This window comes from Ailuropoda melanoleuca, chromosome 4, assembly GCF_002007445.2.
Source record: "Ailuropoda melanoleuca isolate Jingjing chromosome 4, ASM200744v2, whole genome shotgun sequence".
Lineage (NCBI taxonomy): Eukaryota > Metazoa > Chordata > Mammalia > Carnivora > Ursidae > Ailuropoda > Ailuropoda melanoleuca.
The window spans coordinates 129,727,296-129,732,568 of NC_048221.1; the positions used below are offsets into that span (position 1 = coordinate 129,727,296).

The window sequence follows — 5,273 nt, forward strand, 5'->3', positions numbered from 1 at the left end:
TTCCTTGATCACTCACCCCTCATTCAGGAGGCCTGCGTACATGGAAGGTGGCCTCCCAGCCTCCCACACCTCCCAGGTGTGTGTGTGTGTGTGTGTGTGTGTGTACCTGCACACACATCCCCAGGCATAGAGACTCACTGGTAGCAAGGTGACACAAAAGAAGAGGCATGGTGTGGTAGAAGGGGTGCCTAAATTGGAATAAGAGGACTGGTATGGACTGAACGTTTGTGGCCCACCCCCCAAATTCTTATGTTGAAACCCTTGTCCCGCAGTGTGATGGATTAGGATGTGGGGCCCTTGGGGGGTAATTAGGATTGGATGAGGTCATGAGGGTGGAGCCCCCCATGCAGGGGATTAGCGCCCTCCCTGAGTCACAAGAGGGCTTGCTTCTCCCTGCTCGCTGCCACGTGAAGACATGAGAAAGTGGCCATCCGCAACACAGGAGAGACTCCCTCCGAGCTCACGTGCTGTTCTGATCTCAGACTTCCCGCCCGCAGAACTGTGAGGAGTAAGTTCCCGTGTATGCGCCCCCAGCTTATGGTACTTCGTGACGCTGGCCAGCACAGACAAGATCAGGGCTGCGTCTTGAGCAACAGCTGTGCTGTGTCCTGGCAGTGTGGCTTCGGGAGAGTCACTTTCCCTCTCTGACCATAAATTCATTCTGCTGGAAAAATGAATAATAACTCTTGCTCTGCTTGCCTCCTTCGCCTGGTTGTTAGGAGAACTAGAGGATAGGCTCTATATGGCACTGTTCCACAGAATCTCGGTTTTCTGAAATATTCAGAGAAAACAATCTCTGTTCGTTTTTAAAACGAAACAGTGCCGTGGGGCTGCCTATTCTTTTTTCTTGCTAAGGTTGAGAATGTTTCTGTACACATGATTCCAAAATACTGTTGGCTTTCCATTTTAGTTTTGAATTTCTACCTGACCTAAAGTTGCTCAACAACGAAACCAGGTTCCTCTTTGTGTGGATTCCTTGGTTTCTTCTCTGCTCACCCTGCTATTTTGTGATTTTTTTCCCCCCAGGAAAATGAGCCAGGAGAGGGAGAGCAAGGGGCTCATCCAGAAATGCTCATGTTGTGGAAAGATCCTGACTCCTGGATAAATGAAGTGTGGATTGCTGGCAGATTTCTTAAGATAATATTTGTGGCAGGAAAAATCATGTTCAGTTAAATAATTGGCAGCAATTCTCTCAAAGAGAGAATTATCTTTTGTTTAGCAAAATACCTTGATGACTTTTTTGGGTACAAAAGGTGAGCTCGCCCCAGGACATGGCTCAGACGCCTTAGACTGGAGGTGGCTTTCAACCCTCCTTGTACATTAGGAGCTTTGGAAAAGTATGTGTACATGTCCCCAGCTCCAGAGCTCTAACGTAATTGGTCTGGGGTAGGATCTGGACATCACTATTTTTATTTTTTTTATTTTTTTTTTATTTTATTTTATTTTTTTTTTTTAAAGATTTTATTTATTTATTTGACAGAGATAGAAGACAGCCAGCGAGAGAGGGAACACAAGCAGGGGGAGTGGGAGAGGAAGAAGCAGGCTCAGTGGAAGAGCCTGATGTGGGGCTCGATCCCGTAACGCCGGGATCACGCCCTGAGCTGAAGGCAGACGCTTAACCGCTGTGCCACCCAGGCGCCCCTGGACATCACTATTTTTAAACACTGCCCCCCGCCCGGGAGATTCTAACGTGTAGCCTGGGGTTGATTTCCCTGCACCACACCCAGAGAAGAGGGGCTGGGAGAAGAGTGACAGAACTGGGGGGCTGGTAGCTTGATGGGAAATGAGAGAGGGAAAGAGAAGTCACTTTGGGTGGTGGTGGGCTGGGGCTCTCTGTGGAGAGATGACCAGCAAGATGTTTCCAGTGCCCAGGGGAGCCAGGGACAATTAACAAAGGAATCCCTGGCATTTAATTTTTAGGTCACTTGCTTCCCTGTATGTAGTATCTACAACACTACCCTATAGCTTCAAGTCCTCAGTGAAAGTCTCTCCCTGCCCAGTCTAGTGTCCGCAGTACGTGGGGGAAATGCCGGAACTTAGGCTGGTTCCAGAGATGAACCAAAAAAAAGTCCAACACCTGCAGGAGATAAAAATTGGAGAAGGGATGGGAAATCCAGCAAGAGTGGGAAATTGGAGCTAGGAAGGAACGAGGACAAAATAGCCTCCTACGAATCCTCCGGGATTTTGGGAAGGATGCTTGGTTTCCTACCGTTTGTGGGTTAGGGATTCAAGGCAATTTTATTGAAATCTCAGTGGACAGTGCCTCAGCTGCTTGAAGACATGAAGACTTTACAAACAGCTGACACTCGAGCCAAAGAATAATAAATAATTCACCACCTTCCACTCTTTCCACCGCACACACTCCATGTGTGGAATATTTTACAGTGATCACAGTTCATTCGCATTCATCTCTCTTTGAGCTTTCCAGCAGGCCTGAGAGATGGGGAAGGAAGGAATTTGTCACATGCGATCGTGAGAAAAGGGGGTTCTTAGCGGCCGTACCTTGCATCCAGCCAGTTCCAGGAGCGGCAGAGCTTAAAGCATCACGGGCTCCGAAGCATCACTCCTGGTTTTGACTCGGTGCTCAGCCCACCATTTCTGCCTGAGTTTGGGTCTCCAACAGCTTTGGCCCTGCAGGAAGAACCTTCTTGTGCCTTCACACTCTTTTGTTTTTAGACAACATGAACTCCAGATCTAACATTTGATTTAATCTTTTCTCTCTCTGCCATCTTTTCTCCCCTCTCTTTTCAACTCTCCCCTTTCCGCATCCCCTTATCCCCACCCACCCACCGTTTCTGTAGCATTTACGTGGCCATGCTGTCATTCAGGAGACTTCCCCTAGATAACTGTGGTCATACACGGATTCCACCTAAGAGTGTTTTCGAGCCCTTTCTTGTTCTTCGGTCTTCTGTGTTTCTTTATCTGATTCCAGGATGAGTCAAATGTGCTTACCAGCACGGATTACAGAATCCCCGGGTTTCTAACCGGGAAACGGTGGAACTGGGAGGAACTTCCTGGCTTTGCTCACGGACCTCCACAAGTTGTTGATGTAACACTCATTCTCGGCAGCTAGAGAGGACTAAACATATTAACTGGCTTTAGCTGACCTTTGCTCTAGATTTAGAAGAGAGGAATGGTGACCTGTTTCTCCCACGTGGAAGCAAACAGCAGAGTGTATTTTATGCCCAGGTGTTTGCCATATAGCTTGATACAAAACCATGTCCTGGAAAACTATAAGCCAATCTAATTTATAGAAATAAACTGAGTGAGAATCATTATTTTTTATTGGTACCACTTAATGTGAAGAAAATGCACATTTTCCAAAAATATGGAAAAAACGTTCCATTTGCCTTATTGGGTCCAAATGTTAGGTTTAAATTATTTTACTATGCAAACTTTCTTTCATATCTTGGCAGTAGTGATTTCCATTTTTATTCCTTTGGTATCCATAATCTTATGAGAATCAAAAACATATGCTTTGAGATCACTGGACAGCTCCTCCTCCCACATTTTAAAAATGCACAAGGAAGGTTATTGCTCTGGTAGCAAAAATAACAGGAACGCTATGGGAGAAAATTATGAGGACATCGAGGCTGAATGGGAAAGAGGTTCAAAAGGTGCATTCTGGTTTTCATGCTTTTGATTTGCAAGTCATAAAGCTGGAAGAGCCCCTGCCTCCTGCTGACTGCCACTAAGAATGTGATTGTTTCTTCTCTAATAGAGGATTGCTTATTCAAAGCTCCAGGTTTGCAATATTGGAGGAGAAGAGGGGATCTGGCTTTTCCAGTGTTTCTCGAGATGGGGTGCCTGTTGCCCCGGGAAGTAGGCTGTTCTGGCCTCCCTCTCTCTGCACGAGGAGGGTGCGTTTGGCAGGGAGGCAGAAATATCCTACACGTTTTGGTCTCCAGAATTTCAGGCTGACAGAGAGAAGTCAGTGAAGAGGTGAGAGCTTTGTGTTTTCTCCTGAAAAAAAATTATTGGAAAAAAAATGGAGGGGAGTCAGATATTGAAATGTGATGAAAGGCTCTCTTGCAACCAGCGCCGAGAGCGATGGGCATCTCCCGGGACCACTGGCACAGGCGCTTCAAGACCAGGGGCAAGAGAAGTCCTTACCACAAGAAGCAGAAGTATGGGCTGGGATGCCTGGCTGCCAGTGCTAAGACTGGCATACACACAGTCCACATTTGGAGAGGCAGTAAGCGCCATGCCTTGAGGCTGGATGTGGGGGAACTTCTCCTGGGATTCCAAGTGTTATACACACAAAACAAGGATTGTTGACGTTGTCTACAATGCATCCAACAATGAAGTGGTCTGCCCCAAGACCCTGGTAAAGAACCAGATCGTGCTCATTGATAGCACACCGTACCCACAGTGGTACGAGCCCCGTGACGCACTGCCCCATACCACAAGAAGGGGGCCAGGCTGACTCCCGAGGAGGAAGAGATTTCAACAGAAAGCGATCAAAGAAAATTCAGAAGAAATATGATGAAAGGAAAAAAGAATGCCAAAATCAGCAGTCTTCTGGAGGCGCGGTTCCAGCACGGCAAGCTTCTGGCGTGCTTGGCTTTAAGGCCAGGCCCGTGTGGCCGAGCAGATGGCTATGTGCTAGAGGGCAAGGAGCTAGAGTTCCATCGGAGGAAAATCAAAGTCCAGAAAGGCAAATAAATCTTCCTCTCTCCTATCTTCGGTCGTGTAAAAAAGGTGTTCATTGTTTAAAAAAAATGTGATCAAAGGAAGGTGGGAAGGGTGTCAAAGGAGAATGGGAAGAGCAGATGAGAGGCTCAGTATCCTTCAGGGGTAAGAGGTCAAGGGCCTCGGTGACTCCCATGAACCGGGTCATAGTCCAGACCTGGCATCGGCACAGTACAGAATGCTCACTGGCTGCTCAGTCAGCCAAGACTCATGTTTCCAGAAATACGCCATCTTATCCTCTGCCTCCTCCTTTGTATTTGCCATGTTTGTCCTTTCTGGGACTTCGGCCTTGCTCAGTACACACAGCTGTGTACCCCACATTTCCTCTGTCCGTGAATTGGTGATTAGTGAGCACATGTTTTAATCCACAGGTCATATATTTCTGTAGCCCACTTGCTACTTTTTATCCTCAAAAACAATATTACATTGGAATGTTCTTCCCTGGTCCATTCCACAAAGCTCACTCTTCTTTCATAATTGACACAAGCATCTTATTCTCTATGAAACCCTACCTGATCTCCCAAAGCCAAGCTGTTTTGTCTCTTTTGAGGCCCCCTGTACTTGGGGGGCACACAGTAATT

The 5,273-nt window shown here is 47.0% G+C and overlaps 1 pseudogene; it reads left to right on the forward strand.

The window, feature by feature from the left end:
• The first annotated feature begins 4,050 nt into the window (after nt 1-4,050).
• LOC100468308 lies at nt 4,051-4,665 on the forward strand (annotated as a pseudogene).
• Nucleotides 4,666-5,273: the final 608 nt, after the last annotated feature.